Source organism: Ambystoma mexicanum, chromosome 5p, assembly GCF_040938575.1.
Source record: "Ambystoma mexicanum isolate Mex_15411 chromosome 5p, UKY_AmexF1_1, whole genome shotgun sequence".
Lineage (NCBI taxonomy): Eukaryota > Metazoa > Chordata > Amphibia > Caudata > Ambystomatidae > Ambystoma > Ambystoma mexicanum.
The window spans coordinates 1,173,433,235-1,173,453,429 of record NC_090930.1 but is presented as its reverse complement, the minus strand read 5'-3'; positions in this window follow the sequence as shown (position 1 = coordinate 1,173,453,429).

Below are 20,195 nucleotides of genomic sequence, written 5' to 3'. Positions count from 1 at the left end.
CTTACATGGTAGTAAATCCTTGCTTAACATTGTTTTGATGGGGCTCCTTACAGTAAGATGATTATGTGGAACCCCACAAAAAGGGTTGAATCTTTAAAGTGGTCCAATGAGTCACGATTTCAGCAACTTTTTGACATCAGTAACAGTGGATTTTGTTAACAAAGACCTTTCTTTACACTGGTGGGTGGCAAGTTAGGTAACCATTTTGGTGTGCGCACAACTGCGCAGCTCTCCTGGATTCTGGGATGAAATGATGGGCGGCGACAGCGCATCCCCATCTTTACCCACTCCAATGATTTATTTTTGTTCTGGGGTAAAATGATGGGCAGCGACAGCTTAATCCCCACATTTACCCCGTCTAATGATTCCACATGGGTCAAAACCCTCCACACCACAAAACTCCCGTCCAGGCGCTATGGAAACCTCGGATACCGACCAACTAGCCCAGTTACTTGGGGAACTAAGGGCAGAAGTGCATGCAGCCCGTCAGGAAACGAACGCTCTAAGAAGGGAACTGATTATTTCCAAGGAGCGAACAGATGATCTCGCTAGACAATTGCTACAGTCACAAGCCGGACAGACCCCGTTACCCGCATCTGGGGGAAATCTTCCTTCTACATCCTCTATGAATCCAGTGCAGATCAGCCTACCTGGGAATGTACCTCTGGCTCCGCCCGAACGTTTTTCTGGTGACCCAAAGAGGTTTGCAGTATTTATCAATCAGTGCCGGTTGCATTTCTTATGCCGGCCAGCAGCCTTTACAACTGATCAAGCTAAAGTAGCTTTCGTGCTTTCGTACCTTAGTGGCAATGCGGCAGACTGGTCGATCCCTCTAGTAAATCAAGATGATCCGGTCCTCCACGATTTTCAAGCTTTTCAGCTCAGTATGGAAAAACTGTTTGCAAGACATTCACAGGGGCAGGCCTTGGACAATGAGCTTCTTTCGTTGCGACAAGGTAATCAAGACCTTTTGGCTTATATTGCGTCTTTCAACAGACTGATAGTGGAAACTCAATGGCCTGAGGACAAAAGGATTACGCTGTTTTATAGAGGTCTACGTGGAGAACTCAAAGATGTGTTAGCCCAAGTAGTGAATCCCCCACAAGATTGTTCGGACTATATAGACTTAGTCATTCAAATAGATCACAGACTGCAGAACAGGAAGGCCGATCGTTCCAAGTTTGATGCTCGAGTATTTTCCAAACCGCCAACTCCTTTCAAAGGAGTAGACTCCGGGGAACCCATGCAAATAGGGGGTCTGAAAGGTCCTCTAACACAAAAGGAGCGGGAAAGGAGAAAACAGTTGCAATTATGCCTCTATTGCGGAAACTCAGGGCACTTTCTTCGAGACTGTCCGGTGAAACCTGCCAAGAAGGCAGTAGGAGCTGCAGTTACCAAAGTTACAAACTCTGAGCAGGGAAACGACCTCGCCCGACAAGAATAGAGGTCCTCTTGCCGAGCGTGAAAACCAGTTCCGTGACCTCGCATTTCGTGATACCTATGGTCCTCATTAGCCCTGATAATCCGGATCGATTACATGCAATTGAAGCTTACGTCGACAGCGGTGCCATCGGCAATTATGTGGATCATGAAATGGTTTTGAGGATGAATCTAACTCTTTGTCCCAAGGCTGTAAAGGACGTCATTAGTACGGTGGATGGTACGGAGATAGCCTCCGGGCCAGTAACGCATACCACTCAAGAAGTGACGCTAGTAAGTCAAGATGGACACCATGAGAAGATCGTGTTCGATGTGATCAAGGCCCCTCAGTTTCAGATTATTCTAGGAATACCTTGGTTAGAGAAACACAATCCTCTGATCGATTGGCGAGCAAGAACGGTCCAGTTTCCAGAATGTGTCTCTACTTGTCACCCTCCACCTGGTGTTGCACTGGCAGCAATTTCTTCAGAGACTCCCCAGTTACCTCCCGAATACCTAGAATACCAAGATGTTTTCCGGAAGGATCAGGCTAACTCTCTACCTCCTCATAGGTCTTATGACTGCCAGATAGACCTGATACCTGGATCTACTCCTCCTTGTAGTAGAATTTATGCCCTCACCGAGCCTGAGAACCTTCACCCTCGACAATACCTGGATCAATACCTGGCAAATGGGTTTATTCGTCCTTCCAAGTCCCCTGCTTCTTCAGCTTTGTTCTTCGTTCCAAAAAAGGAAGGAGACCTTAGAACTTGTATAGATTATCGCTCCCTGAACCAGATCACCGTTAAGAATAGATATCCGTTACCTTTGATCCCTGAACTCCTGGACCAAGTCAGAAAAGCATGCATATATACAAAGCTGGATCTTAGAGGAGCTTACCACTTGGTACGAGTAAAAGAGGGCGATGAATGGAAGACGGCCTTCCGCACCAAGTATGGGCTATTTGAATATCAGGTCATGCCCTTCGGACTTTGCAATGCCCCGGCCGCCTTTCAATATTTTATGAACAATGTCCTCAGAGAGCTCATAGATGTGTGTGTTGTTGTTTACATTGACGACATCCTTGTTTATTCTTCATCGGAATCTGAACATCGGACACACGTGAAAATGGTCCTCGAAAGATTGCGTCAACACAAACTTTTCGCTAAGTTGGAAAAATGTGTTTTCAACGTGACTGAAGTTGAATTCTTGGGATTCATATTATCACCTGGCGGAGTGCGTTTGGATTCAAAGAAGGTCGATGCAGTTCTCAAATGGCCATCACCATCCTCCGTAAAAGGTGTGCAAAGCATGTTAGGCTTCGCTAACTTTTACCGCAGGTTTATCCCCGAATTCTCTCGAATAGTCCAGCCCATCACTGCCTTGTTAAAGAAAAACAAACGTTTTGAATGGTCTACCGAGGCGGAACAAGCTTTCCAGGATTTGAAGACTAAATTTATCTCTGCACCAATCTTAAAACACCCTCGCCCCGAACTCCCCTACATCGTGGAAACTGATGCTTCAAGCCTTGCCATGGGGGCAGTTCTATCACAAAAGGACCCGGTAACCAATCAGTTGCATCCCGTGGCATTTTGGTCCCGCAAATTCTCACCTCCTGAAATCAATTACACGATCACTGACAAGGAACTTCTGGCTATCAAGTCTGCCTTTAAGGCTTGGCGGCATTATCTGCTGGGGGCCCGACACACCGTTACTGTGATTACGGATCACCGAAACCTGCAATATTTGAAAACCGCAAAAGCCCAATCCTCTAGACAACTCCGTTGGGCATTATTCTTTGCCGAGTTTGACTTCATAATTACCTATCGACCTGGTACAAAAAACGGTAAAGCTGATGCCCTTTCTCGGATGGGAGTGGAAGAACACTTGATCAACCGTAAACCTGTACCAATCATTCCCGAACAAAGAATTCTGGGTGTAATCGCCACACAATCCATAGAGGAAGTTAAGGATAAAGCCAGGCAACTTGTAACTCCAGCAGACATACAGAATTGGCATCTGCAGGGAAAGGACTTTGCAGTAAAAGACAACTTATTGTATTTCCAAGAACGATTATACCTACCCAGCACAGATTTACAGAAAAAAGTAATCTCTTGTTATCACGATTCATTAATAGAAGGACATCCCGGTATAGCCAAGACCTCAGAAAAGATCAAGCGCTACTTCTGGTGGCCGTCTTGGAAAAAAGATATCAGAGACTTTATAATGTCCTGTGGAGTATGCGCCCTAAACAAGAGTCAAAAGGAAAGACCAGCAGGCCTCTTACGCCCTATTGACATCCCACCTCGCCCTTGGCATACGCTTTCTATGGACTTCATCACCGATCTACCTCCATGCTCTGGATACAATACGATTCTAGTAATCGTGGACTTATTCTCCAAGATGGCGCATTTCATTCCGCTCAAAGGCTTGCCAACAGCAGCAACTCTGGCCCGAGAATTTCTCGAAAACATCGTCCGACTGCACGGTTTTCCTTCGGTTCTAATTTCGGATCGAGGTAGTCAATTTATTTCTCATTTTTGGCGAAGTTGCTGTCGGTCGGCTCAAATCGATGTGAGACTATCGACCAGTCACCACCCTCAGACCGACGGACAAACCGAGAGGACCAATCAAACTCTGGAACAGTATTTACGCTGCATGCTGCAACAAACTGAAAAAACTTGGAAAGACATCCTTTGGATAGCCGAATATGCCTACAATAACTCTGTCCATTCAGGAACTGGGAAAACCCTGTTTTTTCTTTTGTACGGCAGTCACCCTCGAACCTCGGAGTTGGATCCCCTCCAAGATCTTGAAACACCAGCAGTAGACTACCTGCATTCTACAATCACCCAAGCCTTTAAGGAAGCTGTTTCTCACCTTCAAAGGGCTAAAGAACAATACAAGAAAGGAGCAGATCAACATCGGAAGGAAGCCCCTCAATATCAAGTAGGGGATCAAGTCTGGTTATCCACCAAATATCTACCTCTAAAAGGGCCACGCACATTCAACACAAGATACCTTGGTCCCTATTCCATCACTACCATAGTAAACCCAGTAGCGGTCAAGTTGGACTTGCCCCCGCACATGAAGATACATCCGGTCTTCCACGTCTCTCTATTAAAACCCGTGCAACCTCAAACCCGACTAACTAAATCTCCAAAACCTATCCTAGTTGATGGAGAACTCGAGTTTGAAGTCAAAAGCATTCTGGACTCCAAGATCTCCAAATCTAAACTATTTTACCTAATTGACTGGAAAGGCTACGGCCCCCAAGAGAGATCCTGGGAACCTGCTGAATATGTCCACGCTCCTCGCCTAATCAAAAGATTTCACCGAACATTTCCTGACAAGCCAAAACCCCCGGAGAAGCCCGGTTTGGGAGGGGCCTTGAGGGGGGGTACTGTCATGATCTCTGCTTCCAAAAGGTCAGGGTTTTCCCAACTCCCTTGGAAGCAGATCCATAACCCAGGTTCCGAGTGCCAACCAGTCCCAATTGGGACCTTTTGGACCCAGTCCTGGCGCCAGTGGCACCAGGCTCATAAATATGCCCAGTCCCAGCGCTGGAAGCGCCGGGCTCATAATGCTTGGGTGGACTTACCTGCAGCAGACCATGCTGCTTACTTGCCTGCCAGTTGAGCCTCTGATCCTCTTCTGTTTGGAACTACTTTTCCTGTTGGGTGGGGCAGGAGCCACTCCCTAGGTTCAGAACACTGGAACTCTTCTGGAAAGCAGGAAATCTTTTCTTACCTAGGCGTGGCTGTGGAAGGAGACACCTAAGCACTACAGGAGGCTATTTAAACCACACCCGATGGATGAATCTTGCTTTGTGTTATTCTGCATCTTCTGCAGCAGAACGCTCATCGTGTTTTCTGCATCTGATCCTGGGCCTAAGGAAAAAGGCTTACCATCCTGAATCCAGTCTTCAGCAACACCTATAAAGACAAGAAAGAACAGGTTAGCATTACGGTCTTCAGTGACAGCTCTTCACTTACCTGGTCCATCGGCTGTCACCAACGCCTCGCGCTGCATTCCGACATCTGAAAGACAAAGGCTTACCTACGCTTCGTGCGCTCCGGAGGTCTTCACACTGCATTCCGGCATCTGAAAGACAAAAGCTTACCAACTCTTCGCACGCTCCGGAGGCCTTCGGCGCTGCATCCCGCATCTGAAAGACAAAACAAGGTGCGTTTAAAGACATTGGGGAACTTTAATACTCACGTGCCATTACTCCTTTCCACATCTAACCCAGTGGGTATTCCGGCACCCTGCAGCCGCTCCGAACTTGTACCTGCAAAATAAAAAGACAGTTAGAGCGCATCGTGAAGCAGGCAACAAGCGCTTACTTACGTGCTTCCACGCGCTTCTATTCATCACACGGGCTCCATCTTCAACTCACTTCAGCCCGTCATCCACCATCGCCGGAACCCTGCAAAACAAGAGACATCATTACTAAAGACTTTAAAGACATTAGAATTACTCGAAACTTACCGTTCGTGCAGTAAACGACGGACAGCAGTCCTCTGAAGTCAAGAGGCCTGCTCCCCTTATCCAGTGAAGAAACTGGTTACAGCACCCTGCCCCGAGGCAGATGGAGAGCACGGCGTTCACTTACCTAAGGTGAGAGCGTTAACCTTCGGGGTTCTACAGCAGAAGAGAAAGGGAAGAAGAGAGAGACATTCAATAACCCAGTTCATTAATCCCATATTTTCTATCTGCAGACATCTTACCCTTCGAGTCAAACATACAGTGCCCAGAGGTCCAGCCCAAAGAGCCAGCCGTGTGTTACACATCACCTTTGAAGATACGGTATACGCCCAGTCAAGACCGGCGCCTCTACGGGAATCAAGTGAGCGTTACACAACCTTTGTGCACACCAAAACCTCCAAAACCGTGTTTCAACACACAAAGAGATGGATGCACAACCTGCCATTCATGGTGCATGTGTGGTGGAACAGAGCACACACTGCAGAAAAAGTGCCAATGGGCTCCATGAAAAGCAAACATAGAGTGTAGAGGGAGCAGCAGCGCTTTGCAAGTGAAACTCCAAAATTTGCCTATAATGACATTTACTTTGCAAGTAAAACTGAAAAATGTCAGTACATAACACTTCTCAACACTTCAAATCTTGTTTGGCGCTAAAATTCATTTAACCTAAGGAAGCACTATGAATGTACAAAGTCCTGAAAGGTTAAGAGAAAAACATTTTTCTGCAAAACTGGTTTTCCTGTGAATGACAGTTCTTGTCAAAATCTGAGTGCCGTACCCTGGGCTACCTGTGAATGACAGTTCCTGTCAAAAATCTGTGTGCAGCACAAATGGGCTCTCCTGATTATACTTTAAAGTTATCTAAACTAAAAGCCTGCCGGATTAGCAATTACAAAAGGACTGTGGCTGAAAGGAATACAGATCTCAGTTGTTTTTGATCCCACAGGTTTAAATCTAAGAATGTTATTTACCTATGTCATCTGATGCAACAAGTTTGTTTTCTGCTGGATTTTAAATCAAGAAATTAAGAATAAATTAGCCTGGCTGGGCTGCAAGAAGTGGAAAAACAGGTTTCCCCCAAAGGGAGGGCATTCCTCTCAGTAGAAACTCACTAACACTTCATAATTGTGGGTTAGGACAGACTTTTGTCTGCAGCCAAAGACTGAACAATGGCAGATCCCCCAGGCCAGGAAATGGACGTGTGAAAGGGTCGTAAACTGGCCTGCAGAAGGAAATCCAAAAAAAGGTGGGCGCTATTCCTTGCTTCAGAGACAGACAAAAGGATGACCATTTGCTGCTAAGAATATATAATGAACATTTCTTTAGAGACTTATAACTTGTTATCAGAAATGGTGAAAAATATAAAAAGGGCAGATTTGTTAGTCTAATTTTTGCCACTACGTTTCAAAACATAGTGGAACTATGTAACATATTCGGAACAGGAATGGAAATATATGTGGTTTTATGGGAACCGTATTCAGACTATAATTGTTAAACTTTGCACACGCATTCCTATGGTAAACACACATATTTGTGGAAATTTGGAGAAAGTTTGAAAAATGTGTTCATGGTGAAATGGACAAAATGCTGTAAAAATGGTGAAACAAGATCTCACATCTGCGGGATTTTGAGCAACAGATACTCCATAATATATGTAATCATTGGATGTGATTTTTGTAGAGGTTACAAATGTACAAATATGTATTCAGGACAAAATTGATACTAGTGGCTAGGGGAGGTTTCTAAGGATGGTAAAAGCCAAACCATAAATGTGAAATCATCTGTCTTGGATCCAATCACTCGAATGCAAGGCGGAGATGAGGCTCTGATCCAATCCCGGTCAACAGGGGCAAGTTTAGTTAAGCCGCCCATACACCCATTTTTGTGATGTCATTTGAAAGGATAAATAGACAGCTGACAAAACATAGGGACTCACTCTTCGATTCTAGCTAAGCACTCTGATCCAGCATTCAACATCCAGCATTCAACATCCTTCCAGATCCAGATGCCAAAGATCAGGCCAAGCAGTAGCTGAACCATTTTCAGCAAGGCATCAATCCTCAAACTAATTCTTACAACCCAGTGAAGCGCTGTGGTGTGAGAAAGCATCCTGAAACTAGCATCTTGAAACTATCTGGCTTGCTACCATAATGCTTGCCTGAGGAACTATCAATCCTGCTGATTTGAAATACCCAGAAACAAGAAGGGCAGATCCTGTGCAGTTCCAGTGACTGGCCTAGCTGATCCAGTCCCGTGCCTGATATGCTGTCTTTCCTTGATAGAACCAATCCATTGACCGGAACCGTGACTGTCCAAAATCTTAAATCCCAGTGGATTGTGAGTATTAATAGGACGCTAGAGAACTATTGTATATCTCGCATTATCTTGTTCCATTCTGAACTCTGAACTATCCCTCCTTTCCTAACCAGCAACAGTGTCAAAATCTTTAGTGCTATCTTATTCTGTCTAGTTGCTAAAGCGCCATTTTCATAGTCATCTTTATTTGTGTAACGCTGATCCATAAATCCCACTTTGAGTCTTTGGATTGGTGCCGCCGGGGAAGGTGATGGGGATCTGTTAATGAAGTCATGAATCAGTCTCAGACCTTACTTTGTCTCGACCTGGTTGCCTAGCCTGAACACTCTAGCCTTCAGTTAAAGCATAAGCCATATTTTCCGATTCTAAACTGAAGTCCTTGTCCAAATTCGTGTCTTAATTTTCGAAAAACACCTCTCACTAAAACCTCCATAACTACCTCAGTTTTTGAGATAGAAGCGAAATCGCATAAGTAAAAGTTTTCCATGAAGTTACCGTTAGGCAAAGTTTTACATTTGTGAATAGCTTTAAATTATTTCCCAATTTGATTTTGAGATTCCTATTGTTTCCTTTTGATTAAATCTTTGCTTATGTTTGCTTGCATCTGTTCAAAGCGGCTCCCGTTGGAATTTATAATAATTTAAGCATTTTTTAAAATATTTTGTGTTTTTGCTCAGCCAATTTCAAAGCCATTCGACAGTTGAAAAGTCAAGCCTGTTTTTCTCTTGTGATTATAGGGCGAAGGTGGGAGTGATATTCTGTTTGGTCTGCATTGTTCCTGAGTACCTGCTCTCTCCTCACATCTATTTAAATTGCCTGTTGGTGGGTTGAGTGAAGTTGCAGGGGGAACCCCTAACCATAGTGCTCTCTGTTTTAAACCAGCCCAAAAGTATTCCTTTCTTTGCTGCTTTCTTTTTGTGTTCATTACTTGATTCCTAGTGCAATAACCCTTCATGTGCCATGGGTATTTCCCCCTAATGCCAAGGCCTTTTCTGGTGATTTTGGTATGTGGGCATTCAATGCCTTGTAACTTTTTTGTTACATGAGATATCTTGGCCAAATTTGGCCCCTTTTTTCCCACATGTAGGCGGTCGTAACGCCACCCAGGAATCCTATGTTGCTGTAGGGGAGTGAGAGAAAATAACCAAAACGTGTGAAAATGTTGTGTTTTTTCAAAAAGTGTGAATAAAATGATGTCCAAAGAAGCCTGTGGTTTTTTCCTTGTAAGAGCTAGGAACAAATGGAAAAGGGTAGAAAAGCCGAATTGGAGGACAGAAAGGCATACATTTCTGAAATGTAGACAAAATTCCAAGTTTAGGAAGTGGTGATTTGAGCAGGTCGGGCAACAACTAGGTAGGGGAAAATGCCATAGATTGGGGAAAAAGCGAGAACATTACAGAAAAAAAGGGTATGTGGTGGACATGGTTGGCTTGGTACGGCAATGGCTTCTATGAATTTTGAGAAAAGCAATGCTCCGCAACATTCCCCCGATTCTTGCAGTTAGGAAAGCACACATTTTTTGTAGTGTTTCACAAAACAAGCAATACCACAAGCCAAACACTGAGCCATGGTACACAATAGTTTTATGCTTACGGCCCAAACAGATGTACTTAGCATGTGTAAATTAGGAAAACCAATGTGATGAGAAATGGCAAGCATACATTTTTTGAAAGAGCACAGGTAGACCTTTTCAAGGGTAGGTGACTTGTGCAGGTTACAAAAGTGTATGGTGCCTAAAGCAGCGAATAAATGTAGGGCCCACTTGGGAAATTAAAGGGTTGTGTGACAAAGGAAAGCAGCAAATGAGTCAAAATGTTGTGAAAACCACACAAACACAACAAATGTCATACCTTCCCGGATTCCCACACGTGTCCTGATGAAAACAGTACCTCACATGTGTGGGTACACCTACCTGGGTGCCAAGGGGAAAGCCTAAAAGACCCCTACCTCCAAGTCTGTTCTGACAGCTGAATTTTACACTTTTTCCAGACAGGCACACCATACAGATATGGGCCTCGGGTGTCCAAGCCACCAAGGAAAACAGGGAACCCCATACATTTCCGAAAAGAGGACACCCGTGGGAATCCGCAGAGGTCTGACTTACATAAATTGGCCCAGAATGTATTACCCAGAAAACCCAGAAAATTCCGAAATCTGGCAAAAAACATGTATTTTTCGCACATTTCACTCGGCTCACCCACCGCAATACACGCCGCCAATAACACATGACCTACCGTCCTGCGTTCCCACAGGTGTCCCGATGAAAATGGTATCTCACATTTGTGGGTGCACCTACCTGGGCGCCAAGGGGAAAGACTAAAAGAACCAGATATGGGCCTTGGTTGTCCAAGCCAACAAGTAAAACAGGGAACCCCATGCATTTCCAAAAAGAGGACATCCGTGGGAATCCACAGAGGTCTGACCTGCGCAAATCGGCCCAGAATGTATTACCTAGAAACCCCGGCAAAATCCCAAATATGGGGGAAAAAAATGCATTTTCCGCACATTTCACTTGGCTCACCCACCAAAACACGCCGCCACAAATACATGGCCTACTGTCCTGCATTCCCACATGTGTCCCGATGAAAACGGTACCTCACATGTGTGGGTGCACCTACCTGGGTGCCAAGGGAAAGCCTAGAAGACCCCGACCACCCAAGAATGTTCTGACAGCTGAATTTCACACTTTTTCCAGACTGGCACACGATGCAGATATGGGCCTCGGGTGTCCAAGCCACCAAGGAAAACAGGGAACCCCATGCATTTCCAAAAAGAGCTCACCCGTGGGAATCCGCAGAGGTCTTACTTGTGCAAATCGGCCCAGAATTTTGCAAATGTGTGCGTTAAGGTGTATTATCCCTCTCTTAGGACTCCTACAGGTAACTACTCTCGCCATTCCCCTTCTTCCCTAGGGAAAACCACCTAATAACTATATAACTAATATCAAAGGAATTGTTATCCTATATAGTTTGTGGGTGCGGTTAACCAAACATTCCCACATTACTGGGACACTTGTGATTAGTATACTCCTTCAGAACCATCTGCAGATAGATACATTTTAATCTGTTTAGACTGCACATAACTCTTTTTGGAAATTTTTCCTTATATTTCATGAGCACAATCATTTTAAGACTGTCACCTTCCTGCATGTGAATTCATTCTGAGGTTCCTTCTTTTTAGAAGCAGTAAAAAAAAATCCTCAGATTCCTATGTGGCCTTTAAACAGTTAGTTAATCTGTCTAAGATTCTGTTTTGACACAAAGTAGTGAGTCACTTCTTCATAGTTCTAAAAGAGGATGAATGGATACCCATTGTTTAGTTTAATTTAATTTGATAGCCCTTTGATGACTGACTATTGTGTGTTTAAGTGTTGCCTCAATTTACTAAAACCACAATTATTTCTCTTTCTAGTTTTAGTGAACAGTTTGTACCTAATATTGGATTAATAAATAAACAGTGAGGGGGATTGCCTTTAGCCCCTTATGCATCTATTTGAATAGTCTTTCAGGGTCATCACGAGTTGGGCGGTAACCCTTAAATGTGGCAGTAACACCATTACCGCTGCATTTAAGGGGCTGCCAAATCACGAGTTTGGCAGTATTTACCCCCAGCTCTGAGCTGGGGGGAAATCCGCTGGGAATTAGCAGATTTTCGGCGCTAATACCGTGCGGTAATACCGCCAACGGTAATCCCGCCGAAAATTCCCCATTGGGTCCAATGGGGAATTCGTAAATGGGTCTAGTGCGGAATGGGGAAGTACCGTTCCGCCAAACCCGTGATCCGGCGCTAATAGTGGTGGGCCAGTTGGCGGTAGTACTATCAGCTCGGGCGGTTTCCCAGCGGGAATAGCGCCGGGATACTGCACAACTTATGATGATGCCCTTAGAATTGGATATTCATGATGTTTGTTAATTGCATTAAGCGAATATTCTTACTCGTCTGTAATCATAGATATGGACAAGCATATAATTGCTCATTATAGTGCACACTTACTTTCAACAGAGCGTAATCTTCCGTTCACGCAATCTTGATGCTGTTGACGGCTCGGTTCTTGCTGAGCTTCTATAAATGGATCACGGGCTCATTTTTTAATGCTGTGATTTAAATTTACTTCTGTTTCTAGGTGTTCTAATTCTGCTCGATGTACTCTGTGGATATTCTAATAAAAATATCTTTTGTGTTGTTAGTTTTCTGAACAGTAATGCAAAGCTTACATGTCGGACATCTTTAAAAGGTTTAGATAAACCAGTAAACCAACTAGTTACATTGAGTCCATTAGGTTTGCACAATCTGGATGTCATAGATGCCTCGGCTTTTACTTAGGTTCTGTAGATGGATTGTGGACTCTTCGTATTAAAGGCGTTCTGATTCTGCCCGATGTACTCTATGGTTATTCTAATACAAACATCTTTTATGTTGTTAGTTGTCTGAATTTAGATGCAAAGCCTACATGTTGGCCATATTTAAGAGGTTTAGGTAAACTAATAAACCATCTAGTTGCAATGAGTATGTGTTTTGGCATAATTATTACAATGTTATTTAGTAGATGAATAGGAAAGGTGTATTTATTTTATAATTCTATCTATTAGTGTCATTATTTGCTAATTATTAACATGTAATTTAAATAGCCTTGGCGGGCCATTAGGATGCTAAAGGACTCAAATAATAGAACATGCCAATCCTCTGTTATTTAACTGGTGCATTGGGATCCATCATTTAACAATGAAGAACTATTATGAATATACATCTTTATTAGTTAGTGCCACACTTATTATTTTAAACATTAAAGTGCTTCCACAAATCAATTGGGCTACTTACAATATAAGTGTGCCTTCATTAAAAGTGTCTTCGATCTATGGATGATGTGTTTGAACTATACATTTTTTTATTAAACCATCGCCTATGTCGAGCGGCACTTTTATAGGTCTATCGTGTATCTTTACAGGGTGAAACATGTCACCTCTGACACGTGGCTTTTGTGTACTTGTTGCCACCTAAACCTTACCACTGATGCATACTGTATGGGAAAGTACATAGATCGCTATTTAGTTGATTTTATTTGATTCTATGCCTCTCTATGGCTTAACTTAGACCTTGGGTATCACTTTATGTCTGAAATATAAGTTCTTGCTCCTTTTGGAATAGTTTATTTCTTATATTTTGATTCTCTCCTTTCACAACTAGCAATACTGTCCTGCTGAATGCTTCATGAGTATGTTTCTTTTTCCATGAAATGTTTAACCATTGGTGATTATTGAATTTTGTTATTTAAACAGCTCATGTGTTCTATTATGTAAGATTTTACTTTTCTACAGGTTTTACCTATACATAAAAGTCCGCAAGGGCACTTGAGCATGTAGATTAATTGGTCAGTGTTGGAATTTGAAAAGCTCTTTTGTCTTTTGCACCCCTTTTTTATTGGAGCAAATATCTACTTCTTGGGTTTTGCATGTCAATGTATAGACTCTGCATTTACCACATGTGTAGTGTGCCTTGATAGGGTCTAGTCCCCATAGTTCAGTAATGTTTTCCATGGGAAGTATTTTGGTTTTAAGTTTACTACTACTGACATAGTTACCTTTAGATTTAGTTTTTTTATAAGCAAAAATAGGTGGTGGCAGCTTTGATATCGCTGTTAGAAAGTTCTTCCAGTGTTTTTGGATGATGTTGTGTATCGCTAAACTCTGATTAGTGAATATATTGATGCACATTATTCTGTCATTTGGAGTTGTTTTGACTTTTTCTTCCAAAATAGTGCTTCTGTATTATAGTAAATGCCTGTTTTGCTGCTTTTTTTTAAACTAATTTCTTCGGGTAGCCTCTCTTTTTTAATTTAGCCATTAGAGTGTTGGCCTCATCTTCATAGGACATATGTTTGCAGCTGTTTCTTTTTATCCTCAAAAATTGGCTGTAAGGCAAGTTATCTTTAAGGTGTTTAACGTGGTGGCTTTGATAATTTAATAAAGAATTACAATCCATTTTTTTATGATAGGGTTTAACCAGTAACTCCACTTCTTCATGAATGATAGTCAAATCAAGGAAGATGGTTGATGTCTTATTTATCGTCATGGTGAACTTGAGGTGTCGATTTAGTTTGTTTGACCATTGAAAACACTTGTTGGCTTTTTCAAATGTGCCTCTGCAAATCACTATAAGATCATCTATATATCTAGACCAAATCTTGATGTATGGGTTGTAAGGATTAGATGTATAGATCTATTTTTTCTCAAACATCTCTACGTTGAGATTTGCCAGGCTGGCGACCATTATTGCTCCCATCGCCGTTTCCTCCATTTGTTTGGATGAAATCTCATTTCAACTCAAAACATTTTTGTGAATGTGAGTTCAATGCACCACATTATAAATGAGGTAGGGACTGGATAATTGTCTGTCCTTCTAAGGAAAATGTCTTCAACTGTAGCTAGAGTCTCTTGTTGGGATATATTCGTGTAAAGTGAGATTATGTCTATCCCGATGAGATAGTTTACTTTCTGATTGAAATATAAGTGTTTAAACTTTTTTTATAGCCACAGTTGTATCTTTAAGATATGATGTCATCGTATTTACATGTCCCTTTATGTTATTATCGGCAAACTTTGAGAGTGGCTCTAGCACAGAATTAATGCAAGCAACAATGGGTCTACCGGGTGGTTTGATTAATGTTTTGCATATTTTTGGTAGACAGTATAATGTAGGTACAGAGGATTCTGTATTTATAGGGAATTGTGCCTCCTGTTTGCTGATCCAATCTCTATTTTTGGCTTTAGTATCTTAGAGTCTATGTGCCTCATTACAAGTCAGCCGGTCCGGAAACAACAGTGGTGGTAAATACGCTGTCAACGCTGTTTCCGGACTGGCTGATTCCGAGTCCTGCAGGTTGGAGGAGTCACTCCCGCCAGGTCTGACCTGGTGGTATTAACACCACCCGCCTGCAGGTGGACATGGAAACACTGCCTATCGGACTCCATGGGAATGGGGATTTACAGAATTCCGCCACCGAATTAAAGAGTCACCGGGGTTGTAATGCCCTGGTGATTCCGGCAGTTACGGAGGCGGAATGGTATTACTGGTCCGGCGGCAGCCTGCCACTTTTTCTGGCACGGCTACTGGCGGACTCATAATGATGCCCTATAGGTTTGAGTAGTTCTTTTGTTGGATCTTCTGGAAGTTTTTTATAGATAGTATTCTGTAGTTGACTAAGGCATTCGTTAACATCATCTGTTTTGTTAAGTGTTACTTTCCCTCTGTTGTCTGCTTGTTTGATTATTATGTTGTCATTATCTGTTAAGGTTTTCAGGGATTCTCTTTAATTTTGTAGAGAAGGAGCCAAATACCCCCACCTCAACCACTTTGCCCATATTGCCCATATTGCCTATACCTTATGAACCGGAGTGTGAGACACAAGCAAAACCATTGAACATACAGATACCAAGAAGAATCCTGGAAGCAAGGCACTCATTGAGAAAACCATGCTTGCATAAGAGACAGTATGATGGCCATTTGAATGAAATCCCAGAAGAAACAGGACAGCTGAATGGAAGATATTTTGTCTGGAATGAACTGTTATCAACAATGATAGGTTGTTTGGAACCATTAATAGTATAATGGAAATGAATTGTATTTCTTGTAACACCTTAGCTCATCTATATTTTTTTAGATATTCAATTAATGAGTGAATGTAAGAATGCATGATTAGTAAAAATGTTTTTTTAAGAATTGATTAAAAGGTTCTATGTTTTTTTATACAAATCTAAATAAAATGAAAATAATGATTTGATCCTTACATCCTTCTGCCTTCCTTCTTCAGTTTCTCTCGCACTCCTGGCATCACCTTTGTTGTATAATACTCATTGAGAAAACCATACTTGCATAAGAGACAGTATGATGGCCATTTGAATGAAATCCCAGAAGAAACAGGACAGCTGAATGGAAGAGAAGAATGGTGACGTCACTGTCACACATGAAGCAAGCTAACATACATAGAAGAGATGTAGAGACAAGAGAATGAAGATATTCTTTAAGATATCAAGAAAGTATGGAAGATAAGTGACATCTTGGGATCAAGAAACGTATGCTACAGAACTGATGAAGATATCAAGTCATGTTACACATGTAAATATGCAAAGAAATGCAAGCAGACAAAGTATTCTTGAGGCTAGCTTTATAGTGAATAGATTGCTGCATGCGCCAACGTGTAGATATAGGAGAAAGTAAAGAATGGATGTTTCTACTACATATTATAGCAGAGCTGGACTAAAAAAGAAAGGCCTCTCTCCATTGTGTCACAGTTGAAAAACAATTGAATGAATTAACACGAGTGAAACTTGGAAAGGCGAGGCTGGATGAGCCCAAGAAGCCAAGTTCATATCAGGCTGGGGTGAGCAGATATTCGATACAAATCGTATGAAAGAATGAAGACATGGACAAAAACAAAGAAGATGTCAGAGGCCTTTTTGAAAATAGTATTTTAAATACACCAGAAGCTCGATTTTTTGGTCTTCAGTAATGTGGAAGGATGAAGTTGGACGAACATGACAACCACACCTGCGCTTGAGGACAGAGCGTGCTTTCACACCCCTGAATTCTCCAGAGCAAGGAACATTTACAAGGCCGAGTTCACAGCCTTAATTAACAGCAGACCACTGAGGTGATGATAGATGATATGCTAATTGGTGAGAAGCTATGGTTAAGGCTAGCTCAGCAGCACCTGGAAGCCCAGTCTGCGTGCTGCTAACGCAGGTGGAAAAATACTGAAGGAGGTTAGAGTGCCAACCAATTGTAGGGGGGTGCTTGATTAAGGGCCCTATAGTTTGTGTAACCAATGGGACATCGTGTATTTGGTGATGTTCATAGTGACCTGTTTGAGGGGAGGTCTTAGTGGCCCCACCTGATGTTAAGAATCTATCACTTTCTTAGACTAGTATGGAATGGATACTTAGATGTTCCCTTAGAACCAATTACAATAGCCACTATGTTTTTGTAGTTTGCCACGTAGGATGACGTTAGTAAATACGTAGGTTGACATCATCAATGATGATTATGTGTTATAAAACAATGCTTTCTTTAAGATGCATTGAGAAACAATGCGCTGAGATGTCTGTTGATGTCCACTGTACTCCCTGTTTCAGATAATTGATATTCAAACAGTTATCTTTTTGCCAACTACCTGAGTCGTTTTGATTATTGATGTTTGAGTAACTTCTGCATCCCCATTCATCTCAAGGGTATTGCTACATTGTCTTTAAGGGCTGTAGTCTCCCATTTGATTTTTTACTTAGATTTTGAAAGGTTTGAGTATTCGTTTTCTCCAGTTTTGCAACATCTTTAAGGACTTTCTCTTCAAATTTTAACAATTTAGGCGAGAAAGTATGGGTAGGTGGATAGAACGTGGAGGCGGGCCTTAAGCCCACACAGTTCTTGAGCGTACCTTCAGTGGTTTCCTCTGTCCATTCAGCAAAACATATCAGCCGATAATCATTATCCCTTCCATAAATGACGCTCACCAGTATTCACAACTGTGCCCAAATTCTGCCCAATTTCGCCCCCTGCCCACCATTGGAACCTGTTTATGTGTGGGGCTAGCTAGTATTCACGATTCCATCCTAAACTGGCCTCGGTGGCATTCCCAATGCAGTCCGGACGTGTCTTCGCTCAACAACCACTACTCTATCAAGATGTGGTAATGGTCAGCAAGCAAAATCCTACCCAGTTGCTCACGCAGGCTATCACTCACAACCCTGTCATCCAAGCGAGGTTCATGCCAACACTGGTAGCTACATCTAGGGATGGCATCTGCCATCGTTCACAGCTCCGTCCGAGCTCTGCGTATGCTAACGCAGTGGGTTAACTAATGACTTAACTACAGTTTCATTTGTACTAAACAAATAAAAGGGCTCCCTTTAGATGGGAGAACCCCAGCACATTTTGTAGTACATTTGGGAAGTAACCATCTGCTTTACAACCAAAAATAACTTGTGCTAACACTTAAGCATATACGTGTCATGACCCTAACACTTTACATTACTGGTAGCTGTTTGGCGAGCGCATAATATGTCAAAATAAATAACCCCAACACTCTATCACTTCTGTGCTGCAATGATAAGAGGGATCACTCTAATATGGTACCTGGCCAACCCCTTTTTACTACTTGTGAAGAACTTGCTGGAAAGACTTGCCACTTAAATAAATAACCCTTCTTCACTACTTGGGGAACATGGGTGAGCGTGGTGTTACACATTACACCATTTAGCCCTCTTACCCTTCATGGGGTGCTTTGGTACACATGGACCGACCTGTGAGTGTACCTTGGTCAAATTTGTTAAATAAACATTTGTTATTTCATAAGTGCCATCTGCAAGCGTAATTTGGTCACGTTAGCGAGCTAAACGCTTTTTACGTCATGAGCAATACCTGTGCGCGTATTTTGGTCACATTTGTTAAATAAGCACTTGTTACTACATGAATGGCATATGCAAGCGTGATTTGGTCAGATTTGTTAAATAAACACGTTTTATTTCATAAGTGACAAATGCAAGCGTGATTTGAAAACGTTAGCCAGCTAAACACTTTTTACGTCATGAGCAACACCTGTGAGCGTACCTTGGTCACATTGGTTAAATAAATACTGATTGTTTCATAAATGGCATATGCGAGCGTGAGTTGGTCACATTTGTAAAATAAACACTTGTTATTTCATAAGTGTCCTCTGCAAGTGTGATTTGGTCACTTTAGCAAGCTAAACACTTGTTTACATCATGCGCAACACCTGTGAGCGATCTTGATCACATATGTTAAATAAACACTTTTTGCTTTATAAATGGCATATGCAAGCGTGATTTGGTCAGATTTGTTAAATAAACACTTGCTATTTCATAAGTGGCGAATGTGAGCGTGATTTGGTCACGTTAGCGAGCTAAACACTTTTCACGTCATGAGCAACACATGTGAGAGTGACTTGGTCACATTTGTTAAATAAACACTTGTTACTTCATAAGTTGCATATGTGAGCGTGATTTTATCACGTTAGCGAAGTAAACACTTTTTACGTCATGAGCAATACATGTGAGTGTACCCTGGTCACATTTGTAAAATAAACACTTGCTGCTTCATAAATGGCATATGAGAGCGTGATTTGGTCACATTTGTTAAATAAACTCTTGTTACTTCAGAACACTTCCCCTCATATGCCGGCGAACATCTAGGCCCCCTCCTGAGATGCCATCATCATTCATTACAGCACCTATTGGGTCCCGGTTCAAATGGGCCTTATTGTCTCCCGGATATCCCTTGAAACCCTGAGAGGAACGAACCCCACAGATGGGGAGTTCAGTGGCCCGATCTGAGGCACCAAGTCAGGCGAGTTCTTAGTCTCTCCTCCACTGAACCACAGCAAGACTGAGAGGGCCTATACCTGCACCACTGACCCACCAGTCTATTCTAATGTAACCCCCACTCTCCAACTCAGCCTAACCGGGAGACTGTTGTGGACTGGAAGTCTCCACAATAGCTTGCTATTTCCTCTACACATTACACTCTCTGACGTTTCACTTCAGTTATGAAGTAAACAAGAAATTGACATAATCCTCCAAAGCGGCTGCAAGAGCCAGGAAACACAAAATGCTTTTTTCATTCCAGAGGGCGGCTTCTAAGCAATTAGCTCAGTATACTTTTCCTCTCCTACCTCCGGTCAATGAGGGGATGGGAACACTACCATCAGCTACGACTGACCCATAGACTGCTCGAACCCAAGGGTGCTACCAGCCCAAGCTGGGCTGCATACCACAATCCGCTGCATGCTGCCTCAACCCTGATTGAGGGGAGAGCGCAGCCGGGCACAGTGCTGCCGTTTGTACACCTTGTAGGCAGGGAGGTCCTGTACGCCCTCTGTGTTTCTCAGGATGCCATTTTCTCTCTCTCTCTCAGCCCGCGCTGGGCTGCAAATATGTTTAACCATGGTCCTGTCCACCTGTTCC